The sequence below is a fragment of the Panicum virgatum genome, chromosome 9N, assembly GCF_016808335.1.
Source record: "Panicum virgatum strain AP13 chromosome 9N, P.virgatum_v5, whole genome shotgun sequence".
Classification (NCBI taxonomy): domain Eukaryota; kingdom Viridiplantae; phylum Streptophyta; class Magnoliopsida; order Poales; family Poaceae; genus Panicum; species Panicum virgatum.
The window spans coordinates 37,076,849-37,097,116 of record NC_053153.1 but is presented as its reverse complement, the minus strand read 5'-3'; the positions used below and the strand labels follow the sequence as shown (position 1 = coordinate 37,097,116).

General features: G+C 47.4%; 1 non-coding gene across 1 annotated transcript; it reads left to right on the top strand.

Annotated features, from left to right (window-relative positions):
* Positions 1 to 12,683: 12,683 nt before the first annotated feature.
* LOC120693722 lies at positions 12,684 to 12,790 on the top strand. The gene has a single exon (XR_005683176.1). It is a non-coding gene; the product is annotated as a small nucleolar RNA R71 (small nucleolar RNA).
* The last annotated feature ends 7,478 nt before the right edge of the window (positions 12,791 to 20,268 follow it).

The following is a 20,268-nucleotide window of genomic DNA, read 5'->3' as shown; positions in this document are numbered from 1 at the left end:
GTGATGGTGGACTATGTTTCGAAATGGGTTGAAGCTATGGCATGTCGGAAGGCATCAACGGAGGAGTCCATACACATGATTAAATCGGTAATCTTCCCTCGATATGGCATACCGAGAATCTTGATAAGCGATGGAGGAACACACTTCACGGGCAAAGACTTTGGTAAATGCTTGAAGAAATTGGGAATTGAACATAGAGTGTCCACGGCTTATCACCCCCAAACAAACGGACAAGCGGAAAGTTCGAACAAGCAATTGAAGGACATTTTAAAGAAGACCGTGGTAAAAGGAGGAAAAGATTGGTCGAAGAGACTAGATGATGCACTATGGGCATATCGTATGGCACATAAAACCCCGATTGGTATGACTCCTTATCAATTTGTTTATGGAAAAACATGCCACTTGCCGGTTGAGCTAGAACATAAGGCGTATTGGGCAATGAAGGAAATGAACTTTGATGCGGAAGCCGCTGGAATTAAAAGGAAGAATCCAAATAAGCGAATTGGAGGAGTTAAGATTGAAAGCGTACAATAGTGCATCAATTTACAAAGAAAGGATGAAGAGATGGTACGACAAACGATTACAAAACAAGGAATTCAAAGAGGGAGACAAGGTCCTACTCTACAATTCAAGATTCAAACTCTTTGGCAAAGGAAAATTGCAAAGCAAATGGGATGGACCGTACGTCGTACACTCAGTTTCACCCACGGGAGCGGTGACAATCATGGATGCGAAAGGTGACCAATATGTGGTGAACGGATAGCGACTAAAGGTATTCTTGGAGCCCGACATCGTGCCCCTTCATTACATCGACATATACACCATGGAGGAGGAACCGGAATGTCAAGCCTAACGACGTTAAGCAAGGATAAGTTTGTAAATATTCTCTTTTAGATTTTATTTTCGTAGTTTTATTTTTATTTTGGACGAACTTCGAGTAAAACATAGACTCATAATTTGTTGGAGGGCACCTCGGAAAAAGTTGGAGTCCAGGGGGCTAAAAAACCCCCTGGGCCGGCCGGCCCAACACCCCTAGGCCGGCCGGCCTAAGCCTCCTCGTGTGCGAATCGGTCTCAATTTTTGGTAGGTGCGAGATAAGGAAATTTCAAACTTGTGCCTTATAGATTTCGCATGCCAAAACCGAAGAGATTTTGGACTTTTCGTCCAAGTCTTTTCGGGACATAAATAGAGGGGCAGGGTAGATCTATTCTCTCATACTTTTCAATCTACACCACCACCTCGGGAGAGATGTCGACAATGGCCGGTTCAGCGAGCGCAAGAGCCATGATTGCAGCAATGGAGATCGAGGAGAGGGGTTGGACGCCTGACACCCCCACGCCAAAGACGCCTAGCCCCATCTCGGCAACCGGTGCGCAGCCCCTCCTTGTTGAAGCAAAGCGATGTGAAGCGAAGGCCCCTCCGAAGAAATTCAATACCCAAGCACGGATGAGCGTCGGAGGGAAGGGCCTTCATTGGTACAACGAGAGGCTAGCTCAAGCCCAAAGGGTGGTCGTCGTCATCAGCAGCGACGAAGACGAAGGCGAGAAGCGACAAGACAAAAAGCCACCCACACCTAGGCGTTCCTTGCGCCTCCTCGGAGTCAAAAGAAAGAACTACATCGAGCACACCCCGGAGCCGAAGGATTATGCGGGGGACAGCGATTGGGAGAGCATCATGAGCCCTGGTTCATGGGGTGCCACCGGTCGTGACTACGATGATGATTGGCCGGGGTGGGCCGAAGAGGAGAGAAAAGAGGAAGATGACCCCTCCGGAGGTGATAGCGGCAAGAAGAAGAAGGACGACGACGAACCCGAAGATGACAGTGTCAACAGCGGCGGGCATCACTTCGGGTGCTGTTTCAAGTGCCGCAATGAAATCGCGGATCTCCGCGCCACCATCGATAGGTGTCACGATCAAACCGTGGCAATGGATCAAAGGATGGACGACATCGAGAGCTTGGCCGAAAAAGACTACAACTTCCTTGTCCGCAATATAAGGAAGTTATTTGGGATGGTCGGAGATCTACAAAAGCAAGGAGGAGGGCATCCAAGATGCAATTGCCTGAGGTGCCGTTGAGAACACCGACGAGCGTCACACCCGTCTTTTATATCATTGCGACGAGGACGCCGCATAATCTAAGCATGGGTGGGAGGTGTGACGGCTCCTAGATTGAATTTTGGTCTTTGTTTACTCAAAAGTTCGTCGTGTTGTGTGCTTTATTTTTCGCATGTGTGAGAGTCATAGTTTAGCATTGTGTGCTTTATTTTTCGCATGTGTGAGAGTGAGTCTTAAATTTGTGTTGAGTCATGAAAACAAAATAAAAAGAGTCTTTGTTTTTGTTGGATCGTGCAATTTTATTTATGCAATCAGTTTTACTTTATTTTCTTTAAAGCAATTGTTCACGAGCGTTGTCATGAAAATTATTTCGTATTTGTGGAGCTTAGTAGATTATTCGTCCATGTTAATACCCACACTTAAGCTTTGATCTAGCGCTTGGTTTTGATTACACTTGCGAGTAAGGCATGATTTGGAGGACTTTAATTTCATAAAAATAATAAAACCCCTACAAGCATAAGGTTGATCCAGTTCTTGACAAGTTGAGAGTAAAAATCCTATCATCCAAAAGCTTTATTCGTTCCACCATAAGTATTGGATGTACATTGAGTTGAGTTAGGATTTCTTTCTCTTGGGAGTTTTAATTTCGAGCAATGATCATGTCCGTATTTTTTATCTCTAAATTGCTAGACACGTCAATATTCGGTAATGAGAATTCCTCATCGGAACAACTCATGAGATCTACCGGATTCCAAAACCCGAACCCGAGATTATCTTGTTTATTATCGTCTTCCTTGACCACAACCCAATTATGAGGATACGTTCTGTTTCTGCGCATGATTTGTATAAAACATAATTTTGGGATGAAGAAAGGAAGGAGTATTCGAAAGATGGACCGAATCCGACCTGGGAAAGCCCCAGGCCGGCCGGCCTACACCTCCTGAGCCGGCCGGCCTAGGCCCCTCTGGCCTCGGCTCGGGCTCCAAAAACTCAGGGAGCCACTTTGGAGAATTGCCTATCTATGTTTTATAGAAAGTGTCCTATGAAAAGGTTCGGAAAAGAGAAAGAAAATTCGGGAGAAAGAAAGAAAGAAAAAAATGAGAAAAAAACAATGAATGAAGGGATTCTATGGTTAGAGAAGTGCAAAGAGATATCACCTTGTTATTTGAGAACAATATCCTCAATTCCAACCATGTGCAATCCGACAACTGAGGACGATGCTTGTGCCTTGAAGTCAATCTTTTTGTATGCCTTTGCACATGTCCATCATTCTAAATCTTCTTACCCTTGAACCCTTTACATTATGAAGAAACTCTCATGATCATTGGCTCGGAAGGTAAGCAATCATTAGAAGGTTTTCTTAATTTGACAATATATGTATACACTTTGCTAAGCCTCACCTATAGCCCCACTTTACACTTGAGAGACTTTTGGGAGATGAGAGTTTGCAAATAATAATAGGATAGCCACCTATATTGAGAGACATGAAAGGACTTGTGCAAGAATTTTTGGTCTAACCTTTGTTGCAGGGTATTTTGTTTCTTAAATAAAAAAAAGAGAGAGAAAAACCTCCAAGGATGGCAAGAAAAGCAAGTGCTGTCGATATTCGAGTTGCCGGCTAAAGGTAAGAGTTGTGGAGTAATATTGGATGAGTTTTTAAACTCCCATGATATGATTATCCTCGCTGCTCCTCTGACCTTTGTTTGAAGAAATATTGTTAGACTTGTTTGCATAAGTAAATTTTGCAGTTCGAGAACTCTTGAGCAACCCATGGAAGGACTTGATGATTTGATTTGCTCGAGGACGAGCAAAAGCTAAGCATGGGGGGAATGTTGGCGCTCCTTAAGTATCCATTTTATTATACAATTAGGAGTTGTTTTGGTAAATTCTTCGGGATGATTCATGTACTAACCCGCCACTTGGCACCCGAACTTGACCATTTTCGATTTTGTCCTGGATTTTGGAGCATGTTGTATTTTGACAGGAATTGGGACATTTTTGGAGATGTTTTGACGCATGGTTACAACTGGGCTAAGATGAGGAATAAAAGGAAGAATCAACACGCAAAAGATGGGACCGAAAGGGGCCAGAAAAGGCCCAGGCCGGCCGGCCTGGAGTCCTTGGGCCGGCCGGCCTAGCCCTTTTCGGAGCTCAATCGGTCTCGGTTTTCTTCGGCACGAAGTATGCGTCAACCCTAATCTATGTTTTACCAAAACCACCGACCATATCTGCCTATAAATACCCCGAAGCCGCCGTGAAAAAAGGGGGATCGCAGGGAGGACCGCAGAGGAGATCGCAGAGATCGTAGAGAAGAGCATCCAGAGATACATTCAAGTTAGACACAAGAGAAAGGCGACACCGGAGGCCTCATCGTCCCTCGGCGCCGCTGCAAGTTGGAGGACAGCAAGGGATCCATCCCTTGCCGGAGATTTCATCACCATGATCGACTACGCTTCGCTTAGCTTCATGGGGTAAAGTCCTCGTTTGTTCATGGGATTGTAAGGAGATCTTGAGTTGTAATTGCCGAATCCTTTATGAGATTGATCTATCATGATTCTTGTTGATGATGCTTTGATGCCTAATAGTTCGCCACTTGGCTTTGAGTTTGCTTTGCTCTTGCATGGTTTACTTAGATTACATCAACTATCGTGTTCTTGTTGATTCGTTACCGATTATCCTCGTGTAGTGACAGTATGCGGGAGGGAAAGGTTTTGATCTTGGAACACACCTTTGGTAGATTAGATCTGTTCTTCGTTGCTTGGCGATTACATCTCTAGTGATCCTAGACCCTATGGACAAATGCTCTTCATATCTTGTGCACACATCTATCATTGCTCACTAGTCTAGATTAGATTAGATTGGTTAGATTAGATCTATTTCACACTCAATCATTCAATATAGATCTTTTACTAACATCATTAGTGCTTAGTTAAGCATAGTAATACACTTTATTCCGTGGATTGATAAACCTTGGGGGAATACTCTAAGGGAAAAGCTATACACGATCCGTGCGCTTGCGGTACGTAAATTGGCGCTTTAAGAAGCGTCAACAGCCTCCTCGAAGCTCATGTGAGTGGTGTCTGGGTGAGGCTGAGCTGAGGCATCTGGTGAGGGTGCAGCGTGTGATGGTCCGGCTTCCTGAGAAGCACGGGCCTTGCGTGAAGCTCCTGGCTGGCGAGAAGTTCCTGCCTGGCGGGATGTGCCTACCTGACGGGAAACTCCTGCCTGCCGTCATGTGCCACCCTCGGCCAACTGTGCGTCACACCGAGTTCTGCCACGTGTCATAGGACCAGCTGTGCTGTGTCGTGCTGGCTCCTTCTTTTCCATTTGGAGGGTTTCTGGCATGGCAGCTCGAACACCTTCTCATACCCCAGATAACACATGAAAACTGAGTTCCTGGTACCTTCACGCATCATGTGTGCGTGAACAAAGTGGTTCAAACCGATGAAGGTCCGGTACTCATCCGTCGCGGGCAGATATGTGACTTGTGTATTCTCCAAAACACCGACATACCGCGCAATGCAGGTGACCAGTGAGGTTATGTCGATGGGAGATTTGCACATGATCATTTCCTGCCAATGTGCGACCATACCCATGATAGGTGAGTAGCGAATCTTCTTTGCCATAGCATATAGGCACATGAGCTCTGAGGAGCTACACAGCCTGAGGTCTGCTTGGGAAAAGACTACCATAGCTAGATACTTGGCTAGAACTCTCAGAGTTGGGTTATGAATGGAGACTATGCTGTTTTTACTACTTACTGGTTCATCTGAGATTTCATTCCACCAAGCACTAAGGTCATATTCAAGATCATATGTTAATGCATTGGCTTCCAATAGGCATTTCTTACTGAAGCCTAGTGCATTACTAAAGTCTCTGGGCAACATTTCAAAGAACTTGTTGAAAAAGCGGAAGTGGATTTTAGTTTCTTTTCCAACGGTTTCGACATGAAGTGTAGACAAGAATTCCATGGTGAGAAGGTGCAAACCTGGTTCGGTGATGTCGGCAAAGCGTGACCATCCCACAACCGTGAACGTGCGGTTTATGTCCTGGCGGAGTCCCATCATCATGAGGAATTCTGTATCGAACCGCTTGGCGTGGCCGTACGACTGCTTCTTCAACAGCTCGAGGGCATCACGCTCATAATCAGTCCGGACGACGATCTAATCGACCGATGTCAGAACTCTGATTTTGAGACGGGGCCTCGGGACTGCTAGAGAGGTGCGGGCTTCCTCCTCTTCTTCCTGGGATCGTGACGGTCGGCGGATAGAGTCCAACGACATGTCATCCCGGGAGCTTGATGACGCTCGCGAGCTCCGGGATCGAGATGATGAGCCCAGCTTCTTCACCTTGCCTTTGATATTCCCCCATAGCGACATGACTCCTGCAAAACATTAGTACAGAGAATATGCAGGGAAAATAATCAGAGGGGTTAGTGGTTAGTCATTCTTGTGGGGATCAATCCACCACAATCGTTCTTCGTTTAGAGCTTGTTTACTCAACGGGGCTAGCACCTAAGTTACTTAGCTTAATTAACTTCTAAGAGCTTCATTAAGCAAGAAAACTCAGAGAGAGGAAGAGAGAAAATGTGCTCGGAAGAGTGACTTGCGTACTCAGAGCGGTTGTGCGATGAACGATGACGGCGTGGTGGCCTTTTATAGAGGCGTGCAGGGGCAGGGCCGGCCGGCCTGTATGGCGCCGAGCGGCACCTCCAGTGGCCCTCCTTGCTCCACGTCGAAGTCTAGCTCGTAGACTTGCTAGTGGGAGTGCTCTGGTTGGCGACGACGGGACACAAGCGGAGGAGGGGTGCCGGGCGGCCATGATGAGGCTGGCCGGCCTATCTCCCCCTGTGAAAGGTGTCGGCCTCCTCCCTTTGCTTCTGAAGTGCTCAAACTCCCTGGTTCCTGCTGTCCCCTGGCAAATTGAGGGAGAGTGGGGCTGGCCGGCCTGGGTGGGGCCGGCCGGCCTACACTTTTGCCGTTTTTTGATATGCAATGTAATAATAATTGATGCAAAACAAAAATTTATACTTTAGTTTAGAATTGCAAACATGCCATGACTTTGAAAAGAATGTCCTATATGCAAATGCATGAATGGGTACGTAAACAAGAAGGGAACTTAAACTGAACTGGAGGTAAAACTTACTCCCGCAGACAAGTACTAGTACTTGGAAAGATAGATACTTGCGGAAAGTAAAGCTGACTCAAGTAAATAAAGATGATAACTTATATTTAAAATAGTCAAAGGAAACGATATAAGAGCCTATACCGAACTCCGATGACGACTTCGGATCCCCGAGACAAGCTCGACTCGAATCTAACTCCCAACTACTAACCTACTCTAGACTTGCGAAGAGAGAATTGCTCCTTTGAGTGTGTGTTTACAAGTGAGGATGGGGGGCCTATTTATAGCTGCTCAAGGTCGGTAATCAGGTGACCGCTGCAAGATTACGCTACCCCTGACTTGGCTTGAACTTCACACGAAAGGGGAGCTATAGTGGCCGACTTGTGGGGCCGGGCGGCCTGGCCTTGCTGCCACCTGTCCACCGACTTCGTGTGGACGGCTTCTGATCACTCCAGGAGGTCGGTAAGTCGGGTGGTTTCCTCGGATACTAGAATCTCAGGCCGGGCGGCCTGCCTCTAGCGCTCCTCGGCCCTCCATTTCACCGACATTGCACATCAACGCTCCACATTGCCTCTGGACTGGGTGCTTTCCTCATTTCACATTCTTGGCACTGGCATGTGGGTCTTTGGTTTGAACCTTGTGCCTTCCGGGTGCACCGATAGGATATGAGATGTTCGCCTTGTTCTGGAACCTTATGATCGTGTCACATTGCTCCAGTAAAAGTATTGGACCCATGTACGGGCGGTCGGGATTTTCTCTGATTTCGACCATCTTTGGACAGTGAATTCCTGCAAGCACAACTCATCCAAAACTTGTGCAACTTATTAGAATCAAATAAAATATTCATGGAACATGGTGCAAAACTCAATTTATTCCCGAGAAGTTGACGTTCAAAACGTGAGATAATGGCCGTCAACAGGTATAAGCTCTTGTATCTAAGCATAGCATGTGGTGGAAATGTGTACGTGATCTTGATCATGGGAGTATGAAATGAATCTCACTAAGGGTCACAACAATTTGACAAAACTCAATGAGATAGCAAGTTGCATATGTGGACGGTTTTGTAATGAAAACAACATATGGCTTTGGATAGGAATTTCATACAATCGAGGAACTTTTATTATATTTTTTTGTTTTCAAAATTAAATACTCTGGATATCAAGCATCACATAAGAGAAGATCATAGAAACTCTACTTAACCATATCATAGCTCACAACAACTTAGATTCGGATCATGCTTTTTGCTACCCACAAGTTTCAAGTTTAAGGTTTGAACTTTTAAGCCAACAAACCCAAAACTAGATAGAGCATAAAGTTGTAACAAAGCATATGAAGAAAATTAACAAAGCAACTATTCATCACCTCAACAAGGAAAACTTACACCATGCTTACTACACATACTAAAGGAATATTTTTGGTGTTTTCTAAGTTTTGCAAATTTTTAATTGTTTTTAGTTATGTAAATTTTTATGGATTTTCTAATTTTGCAAATTTTTATGGGTTTCATGTAGGGTTATGAAAGCAGTAAAGATAAATGATACAAGTTACCTCTTGTGGGGGTCCTCCTCCAAGCTAGCTTCAGGCTCACTACGGCTGATCGGAATTGAAACCCGTCTAGCAGGCAGTACGCCCTCCACTCCTCCTATCGCTGCAACTGCTCCATGTCGTGGAGTCTCTCATCAGTGTGATGCTGCCATGCTTGGGATGTATCGATGTGCTGGTGCAGTGTTTCTTGTATGTTGTCGCTCTGCACTCGTAGCTCACCTAGCTGCTGGGTGATGGCACCGAAACCTCGGGACGAGGCCATCCGTCTGATGAGGTTCGGGGCTCCGCTGGAGCTGGAACTGGTGGACCGGTGGCCTGGTGCCTGCCGTGCCCACTCCTCGGTGCTGGCACTGTGCCATGACGAACCACCGGCCTCATGCTGATGTGAGTGCTGTGGCTGCTGAGGCGGTGGTGTCGGTTCTGCTTCCCTTCGGGTCCTGCTCCTTGTCATCCTGCCAGGCAAACTAGAAGATCTATGCCTACGAGCTCCTTCTCGTGGAACGAGAGGGATGGTTAGCGAATGGCAATTATACAAATGGAACTCCGCATTGGGTAGCGGAATCTTGTTTGTAAAGCCCAAGTAGAAGAAAATCAAAGAGTCATTCGGGCCTTTCTTTAGGGTGTGACCTTGGATCAAATAAGCCTCATCGATATACGCACGGTCACCCTCAATGAAAGGAATAGAATTCCCCTCTAAGGCACCGATATGTGTAGCGATACGAGCAATCAAAGAAGTGCACTCAATAGGACCCGTCATCTTGAAATTTGAAAGCCCTTACTTAACCAAAGCTTGCGTGGGGGAGATTTTGATCTTGTTGACCATGGCATATAGAATGAGCAACTCATCATTGCGCACGGGTCAGACATCATCTCTTGGAAAGAGAGTGATGGTTAACCACTTGTGCATCAACTAAAAAGTCAGATTATGAATATCGCTGCACCGAGGTGCAAACTTGCCATGGACAACTTGACCCAAAATCTGCCCCCAAAACTCATGACGATTAAAACCACGGCATGCTTGCTCAAAAGAAATTGGCCAGCATTTTTTGAAGTCGAGGTGGCCGGCAAAAGTTTTCCAAGAAAGCAAATACTCTTTCTCGAAAAAGTCGAAAATAAACCCCGTTTTCCACCTCCTGAAGACTATAAAGAAATTGGATAATGAGGAGTCGAGAACCATACTCCTCAATGGGAACGAAGTTATCCCATCCAATTGCATGCCAAATGTTAGAGAAGTCTTCGTACATACCTGTTTTGATGATGAGGTCCGGATCAAATGCTCGGGTGTGGACGAAGCTTCGGTTCTTGAGGATGGCATAGCCTTGACGTTCACGATCATCTCGCAAGTCGAGGTAGGGAGCATCTTCTGCGTCAATCTCTATGGCCTCAGCTTGCGGTTCGGCTTGCATCTCTTCGTATTGTTCTTCTTCCTCATAGTCCATCGTGCTTGGTGTAGGTGTAGGTTCGGGTGTGTACGAGCTTGAGCCACCCCAAGAACGGGATGAACTTCCACCCGTCATCTTCTTGAATGCGCCGGAGACCTTCCACCCTAAGCCATTCATGATGGAGCAAAACAGAACACGTGCAACTCGAAATGGGTTATGTTAGTGAAACCGAAATGAACGTTCTTAACCGCAAGTTGCTCCTTCTTTCTTGATGCAAAGAAATGAGAGAGAGGTCTCTTGAAATCAAATCTTGAGCAAAAATCCAATGAAAACCCAAGAGCAAAGTTTGAGAGAGTTTGAGAGGGAGTGAGTGAATGAGAATTGAGTGTGAGAGCTCAACACCCACCTCTCGGCCTCTATTTAAAGAGAGAATGGCTGGGCACCGTTGGAGGAGACAAGCCTCAATGGCTAGTGACCGTTGGAGAAGAATGGGCCCACTAGCCATTGGCAGGGGGTCGGCCAACCCTAGGGTTTGGCCGAACCCTAGGTCGCTCACCCTGCTGATAGCCAGGGCCCACTGCCCTTCAAACGGTCATGTGCTTTTTAAACTTTGGTGCCGGCCAAACTTTGCTTCGAAATGATGTTCAAATTTATTTTTGAAAGGATTTTAATGCTCGAAAATATTTTTGGATTTTATTGAAAAACAGAAAAAGTGCTAGAAAAGTTTCTAGCATGCATGAGTGTTTTGAAAATTCAAATATGTAGTGGCAAAAATCGAAAAAGTCGAGAAAAGCAAAATGGTGGAAAATAAATATGGGATACATACCGATTTTCCTTCAACAAGGGCTCGTCGTTTTGAGTCTAACGAGCAGGACCTTTCTCCTGCTTTGTTTACCATTGTTCGGCTCGTCTTGGAGAATTGGACGAGGATGAACTTGCGACTTTACGCCACACCTTCTTTGTTGTCTTTGTGGATCATGTGGGCGTAAGTTTTTGGTTAGGAGATGTCGCTTCAGCTTTTTCTAGTGTGCTTGGCCTAGATTTGATGTTGATCAGTGAGCATTGTTCTTTCTTGGGCCGGAACGGGAATTTTTCTTCTTTCCCATTGATGTTGAAGCGGATTTCTCCAACTCCCCCATCGATGTGTGCTGCAGTAGTGCTCAGGAATGGCCGCCCAAGGATGAATGGTGTCTCTTTTGATACTTCCATGCCGAGCACTACGAAATCAACTGGGATGAAGCAGTCTCGAACTCTGACTGGAACGTCTTCAGCGAGTCCCTCTGGATAGCGGACTGAAGAGTCTGTTAGCTAGAGGTGCAGTTGGTGTTAGATGCGTGAAGTTGAGCTTGTCGAAGACGACCTTGGGCATTACGCTGACGCTAGCCCCAAGGTCACACAAGGTATTGATGTAGTGTTGAGTGCCAATCGAACAATTGATCGTTGGGCATCCCAGGTCTTCTTTCATCTTTGGAGGTTGGTTGAGTATAGCAGCGCTACATTCTTCTGTAAGCTTGACAACCTCCATTGTGGGCAGCGGTCGCTTGTTGTTGATGATGTCCTTAATGTAGCGGGCGTAAGTTGGTACATGCATTACGTCCAGCAATGGGACGTTGACATGTATCTTCTGGATCATCTCAACAAAACGAGTGATCTGCTCGTCCACAGTGATCTTTTGTTTTCGGGAGGCAAACGGGAGGAAGCTTGTATCAAAAGTTTTCTGTGGATTTTGTTCCTCGGGTTCTTCAGAGTCATCATGTTTTGTAGATTCTTCCTCTTCTTCTTGTGGCCTTGTTGCTTTCTCTGCATGGTTATTATGTGGTGGATCACGACTGGACTTACCACCCCTCGTGGTCACTGCATTTATCTTTTCTGAAAAGGGAACAACAGCAGCTATTTGCGCAAGTTGTGTTTCTATCATTTTGTTGAAACTTAATTGATTTTTAATTGCAGAAGAAAGAGTTTCAACTTTTGCATTTATACTTTCCAAAATTTTATCATTGGCATCAAGCTTTTTGTTTAAAGATTCATTTATTTTAGCTCGGCCAAAGACTAGATCTCTCAAGGAGGGTTGGTTTGAATTGAAATTCGAATTAAAATTTGCGTTAAAATTGTTACCTCCTCCTTGGAATGGTGGGCGTGCTTGACCCCACCCCTGGCCTCCTTGTAGACGGAACTCGATGTTGTTGTTGTTGTTGATGTAGGTTACGTCTTTTCAGGTCTCGGGGCAGTCATTCCCCGAGTGTCCACCGTCACCACAAACTTCGCACGTTAGGTACGAGTTCATGGCATGAATGAGAATGGGCATCTGTTGCCAGTTCCCTTCATTGAGTTTCTTCAGCAAGAGGTCCAGCTTGGCGGCGAGAATGTCTGTCTCTTTGACGGTATGCATTCCGCCCTTTTGTTCTGGGCTGGGAATGCTGCTCATTCCAGCCCTGGTTGGAGACTATATTTTCTATTAAGGTCGTAGCCTTGGCAATTGTCAAGTCCAGATAGGCTCCTCCAGCAGCGGCATTGAGATGGGCTCTAGATGTTGTCATTAGCCCATTGTAGAAACTTTGGAGTACGAGCCACTCGTCCATCCCATAATGAGGACATGCGAGTATGTATTCTTGGAGTCTCTCCCAGGCTTCCAGGATGGATTCCATCCCTGTCTGCTGGAAACTTGAAATCCTTCCACGTAGGGCATTTGTTTTGCCCAACGGGAAGAATTTGGCGAGGAACGCCATGGAACACTTTTCCCACGTGCTGACGGCTTCCTTATTCTGATAAAACCATTGTTTCACCTTCCCCAGGAGGGAGAAAGGAAACAAACAAAGCCTGATGGCGTTAGCCATAACGCCCCGTATGGTTACGGTCTTGCATAACTCCAAAAAGTTCTGGAGATGGGCATTGGCATCCTCATTTGGCTTTCCACAGAATGGGCTAGCCTGCACCATGTTTATGAGGCTGGACTTCAGCTCAAAGTGCACGTCCCCAACATCAACGTTGGGTCTAGTTGCCACATTGGCAGCTGAGGAGAAGGAGAAATTGCGGAGAGTCTTCTCAGCCATGGGTTTGGTTGTTGTTAATGGTGCTTGGAGAGCTGGTTCGCTTGTCGACTGTGAGAGCAGAGGAGGGACGACACGAGGTCGGACCCTTCTCATGAGCTTCTCGGGATTTTCAACGAAGTTTGTCGGTAAGGAGAAACCAGAAATACACTACCCTGTTTTCATCCAAGCAGGAGAAAACAGAAAGATAAACACATTAGCCTATATAAGCAGTAGCTACCTCTTACTCATATTGCTAGGTTTATGTGCTTAGTAAAATCTTTACACTTAGTGCCATCCCCGGCAATGGCGCTAGAAATGCTTGTTGACATTTTTTTGCGCAATCACTAGGAACGGGGGTGTCCCTAGCAGCAGCGCCAGAAATGCCGTGTTGGTATGTCTTAACATTTACAGAAGAATCCGCAAGCGCACGGATATACTGTTGTAGCATTTCACCCGGAAGTATTCAGGGTATCGTTATTTATATTTTCCCAAGAGATGGCGAGGTTGTGTAAAGATATTTACTAGTTACATAACCATGACTTTATGAAATAAGGTGCAGACTACTGATTAAACAGGGGTAAGTGATGAATAAAGGATAATAAGGGGTAATGTGACACACACAGAACACTCATGAATAAAGAATAAACAAGCACACCTAAGGTTAGTGGGAGCATAGGCACAGATCCTAGTATACTATTCATATCAGCAGATAAGTTATGTTAGCCACATGCTTAGAGCTGCAGGTGCTGGGAAATTAGGGACATTGGGGAGAATGACTCGAACTAGAGAACATCCAATCCCATTTCATCTTTGCATGAACTCCTACACTATATCCGAACGTCGGGAAGTATGCTAACCAAGAAGCAGCTTCCCAGTGGACCGACAGGGCTGTCACCACCTGTGGTCCACCCCAGTCAAATCATGGAGCACCGTCATATCCGAGGGATCCCGCATACCCAGGCACCATGCCCGCATATGAGGTTACTACCCTAGCAGCCCCGGGTCCCCCACCCTTCGGATGGACAGGTAAGATGCTAAGGCAAGCCCGAAAGCACAACAAACCGATATCCTTACCCATATCATCTGGTCTAAGCAAGCAACTAGTATAACTTGATAAAGCACAGATTAAGGCTAAGAAAGCTAAGAACATAGCAAGATAGCCAAGAACGAACTCAGTATGAATAGCACAATGAGAGTCAGAATACAAAGCCATACCAGAGGCCGAGGATTGCTCGCCGACCCCGAGGACGACTGGATTCGCTAAAGAGATGAAGTACTAGCCTAGCTCCAATACCCTAAGGAGTACAAGTCACAAGAGAGTGTGTGAGAGAGGCCTTCAAGTGGTGTGTGTGAAGTGTGTAGAGGGAGGCCCCTTATATAGCTTGGATAGGTCGGTTCCCACCAAAACTATACATGGAAACACAAAGAACCGCCTTCAGGAGGATCAGCACCGCCTTCCCGCCAAAATGCACTAGGACGGGACTCAGGGGGCGTTCGGCTGAACCCCTAGTTCGGCCGGCCCCACCTTGCCGCCTCTGGCCACCGTCTTTCTCTGGTACAGTGCCTAGTGGGCCCTGATGTTGGTACGTCGGTGCCGGTGCTTCGTTGGTTGGTTTGGTCTGGTTTGTGGACCTCTTTTGCATGTGTTACGCAGGATGCGATCTTCTGCTGCTTTGTCTGCGTATTCTTCGCATTTTCTTCTTATTCCAGACTTGTGCTCCTGAAAACATAAATCTTCGAAAACATCTGTGGAGCTAAGTTAGTGATACAAATATGCGAGTAAGAGCTATGGTTTTACTTCTTTTATGAGTATAGTTGATGGTCATATTTCGCACTTAACGACCGTCAACAATTCACCGCCCTCCCTGCCAAGTATAAAAATTATTAATCTATTTGATCTATTTGCGATCTAATTAGCCATTACTCTATTGGTCTATTTGTGATATTAATCTATTTGATCTAATTATGTAGTCAAGATACTCAAACAATATAAGAATTATTGAATTATGCTCGTATTCAGCAAAAAAATAAGATATCATCAGCCTCGAGGGCATTTCAGACATTTTACCACTCAACTCAGAGAATCGGGTCAAAATAATCAGGATTGCCAAACACCCAGCTTATCCAGACAGCCGATTCTCTAGGCAGCTGGATTATCTCAGAATCATGATTCTCAGAAAAGCGAGATCCAGAAAAGTGGAAACAAACATGCCCTAATGTTTCTGCCCTCTGCATCCTTTCTTTCGAAACAACATGCTGATCGTAGGCTGTGACGTGTAGTCGAGAGCTGGCCCAGAGGCGTCAGGCGCTAGTCACCGTAGACCGTTACTTGGATTCGATTGATCGGGTAGTTCGGGAAAAAAAACATTTGAGTAGGGTAGAAACGCGAGACAGCAGAGAAAGTTGTGTCATGTGACAAGAGGAACGATGCGCATGTGCTACGCGGTCCGCCCCAGTGGGGCCCTGAACGCCTTGGCCTGAGAGAGCTCGGGTTATGGGGCTCAAGAGGCGAAAATAGCGAGAGGTAAAATGGTCGAAGACCATGGTCTGGCCCCCGAGCACTCCGAGCCAAGTGTGTTTGGGTCGGGGTGCTGGAAACTAGAGAGCGTGTGTGTGTTGCAAAAAAGTAAGGGACAGGTCCGGGGCCCCGAGCATTTTCGAGCCGGAAGTGACCGGGTCGGGGCATCAGAACGGGCCGCTATGATGTGTGGGGAGAAAAAAACAGACAGGTGTCGGGCTCCCGAGCGCTCCAAGCCGAAAGTGGCCGGGTCGGGGCAATAGAGCGATCCATTGTGCTCTTACGGAAAGAAATGACGCAACTGCTCTATTTTCCAAGTGTTGGTCAGAATGTTACTGTCGGAGTCTTTTAGTCTGTAGGTGCCTTGGCGTATGATCTCCATGATCGTGTAGGATCCCTCCCATGGCGGCGAGAGCTTGTGCTTGTCCTTCGTCGACATGATCTGGTGTAAGACTAGATCTCTGACTTGTAGCGTCCTCTACCGTATCCTTCTGTCGTGGTACCTGCGCAAAGTTTGTTGGTAACGGACCGATCGGTTTAATGTTGCCAACCGAGCTTCTTCTAAAAGATCCATGGCGTCCCTTTGGGCTGCGACTGCCGTTGCTAAGTCAAAGGCTTTGAATCTCGGCGCACCGTAGTCCAGGTCAGAAGGGAGTACCGCCTCTGAACCATACATGAGAAACAAAGGGGTCAGCCCCGTAGAGTGGTTAGATGTGGTGCGCAGGCTCCAGAGCACTGCCGGCAGTTCTTCCACCCAACAGCCCGTGAACTTTTTGAGCTGGTAAAAAATTTGCGGTTTGAGCCCTTGGAGGATTAAGCTGTTGGCTCTTTCGACTTGCCCATTCGTGCGCGGGTGTCTGACCGAGGCCCAGTCGATCTGGATCCCGTATCCTTCCGCAAACTCCTGGAAGAGTTTGCCCATGAAGTTGGTTTCGTTGTCTATGATGTTGGAGTTGGGCACACTGAATCGATATATGATGTCCAGGAAGAACTTGACGGCTTCCTTGGAATCGATCGTAGTGATCGGCTTGGCCTCTATCCATTTGGTGAACTTGTCGATTGAGACAAGTAGGTGAGTGAACCCTCCTGGTGCCTTTCGTAGTGGCCCAACCATGTCCAGGCCCCACCCGGTGAACGGCCATGTGATGGGAATGGTTTGCAGGGCCTGGGCTGGTAGGTGGGTTTGTTTCGCGTACAACTAACAACCCTTGCATGCGCGGACAATTTCTTCTGCGTTGCGTAGGGCTGTTGGCCAGTAGAAACCTTGTCGGAAAGCCTTTCCAACCAAGAAGCGCAGCGTTGCGTGGTGTCCTTAGATTCCAGTGTGTATCTCAAGAAGGAGCTTCTTGCCCTGGGCAATAGAGATGCACTTCATGAGAATGCCAGTTTCTGAGGGGCTGCTCTTGTAGAGTTCGTCATCGATCACGATGAACGTTTTGGCTCACCTGGCGATTCGGCGAGCTGCGTTTCTGTCCTTGGGGAGAACTTCTTGGAGGAGATAATCTAGTAGGTCAGCTCTCCAGTCCGTTTTATTTGCTTGGCCGGGGTCAGGCTGACCGGTGGCCAGGCATTGTGGGCCCCCGAGTGCCCAGTCGGGGGCTGGGTCGGTGGGCACATGCTCTGTTTTCTCTACATGCTCTGTTTTCTCCGCAGGGGTCTTGTTCGCAGTCGGCGGCTTCTCTCTCACCGATGGTGTGTTCAAGTCATTGACAAAAACACCGCTGGGGACCGGCTTGCGCTCGGTGGCCATCTTTGCAAGAGCATCCACGTCGGGGCTTTCCTTTTGCGGGATGTGGTGAAGCTCCAAACCCCGACACTTCCCTTCCAATTTTCGGACTTCCTGGCAGTACCTGTCCATGAGAGGGCTCTCGCAGTTAGAGTCCTTCATGACTTGGATGACTACCAGCTTCGAGTCACCGTAGACATAGAGGCGAGTCGTCTCGATGTCGATGGCTATACGAAGGCCATTGATCAGCGCCTCGTACTCGGTGACATTGTTGGACGCGGGGAAGTGGAGGCGAACTGCATACCGGAACTTGCCTCCCACTGGGGAGATCACGACCACTCCGGCCCCCGCGCCGGGTCCTATGACCGACCCATCGAAATAGAGGGTCCAATACTCGTATGCGATCTCTGGGGTCGGGGCTTGGACTTCTGTCCACTCGGCGATGAAGTCGGCCAGAGCCTGAGACTCTATCGCCGTGCGTGGCACGAATTTGATGTTGTAACCCATTAGCTCGACCACCCACTTGGAGATCCGTCCCACAGCGTCGCAATTGCGGACTACCTCGCCGAGCGGGAACAAAGTGACGACCAACACCTCGTGCTTGGTGAAGTAGTGTTGCAACTTCTTGGTCGTCATCACGACGGCGTAGAGAAGTTTCTGCGTCTGTGGGTACCACGACTTGGTGTCGGTCAGTACCTCGTTGATGAAGTACACGGTTCGTCGGACTTTGAGAGCGTGTCCCGTCTCCTCCCTTTCTACCACCAAGGTGGCGCTGACCATGTGGTTGGTGGTGACCAGGTAGAGCCAAAGGGGCTCGCGGGGATCCGGCGCGATGAGCAGTGGAGCAGAGGACATGAGACTCTTTAACCAGTCGAGGGCCACCTACGCCTCCTCTGTCCAGACAAAGGTGTCCGACTTCTTGAGGAGTTTGTACAGCGGTAGTCCTCGTTCACCCAGCCAGGCGATGAACCGACTGAGGGCTGCTAGGCACCCGGTTAACCTCTGGATGCCCTTGACTCCGCGGATTGGACACATGTTGGTAATGGCCGCAATTTGTCGCGGTTGGCCTCGATGCCATGCTCGGACACCATATAACCGAGAAGTTTGCCCTTGGGGACCCCGAACGTACACTTCTCAGAGTTTAACCTGATGTTAAACCTTCTGAGGTTGGCAAATGTAGCGCTCAAGGTAGCGACTAGGTCGTCCATGCGCGGGGTTTTGACAACAATGTCGTCAACATCGACCGCGACCGTTGCCCGAGGCGGCTCCGCCCGGTCGGGGTCGGTCGGCAGATCCATCTAGTCGGAGAAGCAGGCCTACATGCAATGCTGGTATGTTGTGCCTGCGTTCTTAAGCCCGAATGACATAGTGACATAGCATTATGTGTCGGTGTTTACCGCCAAGCCTGCTCAGGAATACCGTTAGCAGTAGGATTGTAGGTAGGGATCGACTGCTCTGGAACTTGATGGTGCAAGAAACACAAAGATTTAGACAGGTTCGGGCCGCGAGTTGCGTAACACCCTACGTCATGTGTGGTTGTTTGTATTGCCTTAGGTGTTGATGTATTTTGAGGGGGGTCCCTGCCCGCCCTTATATATCCGGGGGGGACAGGGTTACAAGGAAAGTCCTAGCCGAGTATAGTTGGAATCCTACTACAACACAATCGTGTAGTTTCCTTTGTACTGCATCTAGTCCTACGCCTATTCGGGTAGTTACAAGAAAGGTAAGCCACATCCATGAGCTATCCCTTACTCTAAAACATTCTGTGCCTATAAGCAGTCCCGTTGCCCCGGGTCTGACAAGCCCCCGAGCTCTTCGTAGCCGAGTCCTACAGGCGTCGAGTACTTTGTGGGGCATCTTCGAGTACTTCAAGTAGTCAGGTCCTGATTGCTTCTAGGTCTTCATTCTGGCACGTCGAGTAGTCCTCCGAGTACTTTTGATTACTCCGATGCTGTGAGGTGCTCATGCCCCAAAATTTAGATCATATATGGTGCACAAAGTACTCGCGCTCCATATGGAGTAGCCCCCGAGCCTTAGGTTGAATCACAGAATCGGGCTGAAGGTCACTTCAGTCTTTTTCTTCCCTTATTTTCCAAAAAAATTGAAAAATAAATCTCTGATGTACATATCCCGCAGCCCCCGAGCCTTGAATTTTAAATCTTTCAATTTAGATTTAAGGATCCAAAACTCGTGGCAGACGATTATATCTCAATTTTTCCAAAACTGTTCAGAATAGACAACAACCGTTGAGCTTCCAAATATTCACAAGATTGCCATTCGGAGCCTTATTAGCCCGACCTGTAACTTTTAGGGTTCTTACCCCTTTGATTCTTGGTCGCCGCTATTTTTAGATCCAAACTCCCCAAGCTGTTGCCTTCTCAGTTCTTCATCCATTAGCCACTCTCGTAGCCCCCGAGCTAAGATCATAGCTCGTGACGCTGAGATGGCTCCCAAGAAGAACAAGTCCAAGGTCAATGATGAGGAGGTTGCTAATCTTTCCACGGCTGGCGAAAGAGCAAGATGTCAGAAGCGGCTGTGTAGGAATTGGAGAATATGGGCCTGCTCCAGAGTCAAGCTGTGATCATGTGGCGTTCTGCTGAAGGGGAAGAGTACCCATTCGAAGGTACATTGGAAACCATCATGTTCCGCGATTTCGCAGAATGTGGTCTTGCAATGCCCGTCTCAGAATTCTTCCATGCTCTTCTTCAATTTTGGGGAATTCAATTGCATCATCTTACCCCACAATTCATCTTGCATCTTTCGATATTCACCCATTTTTGCGAAGCATTCCTTGGCATCCTCCCTCATTTCCATCTTTTCCAGCATTTCTTCATCCTTGTATCCATTCCGAATGCTAGCAAACCTGCCGTCGTCGGTGGATATGAGTTA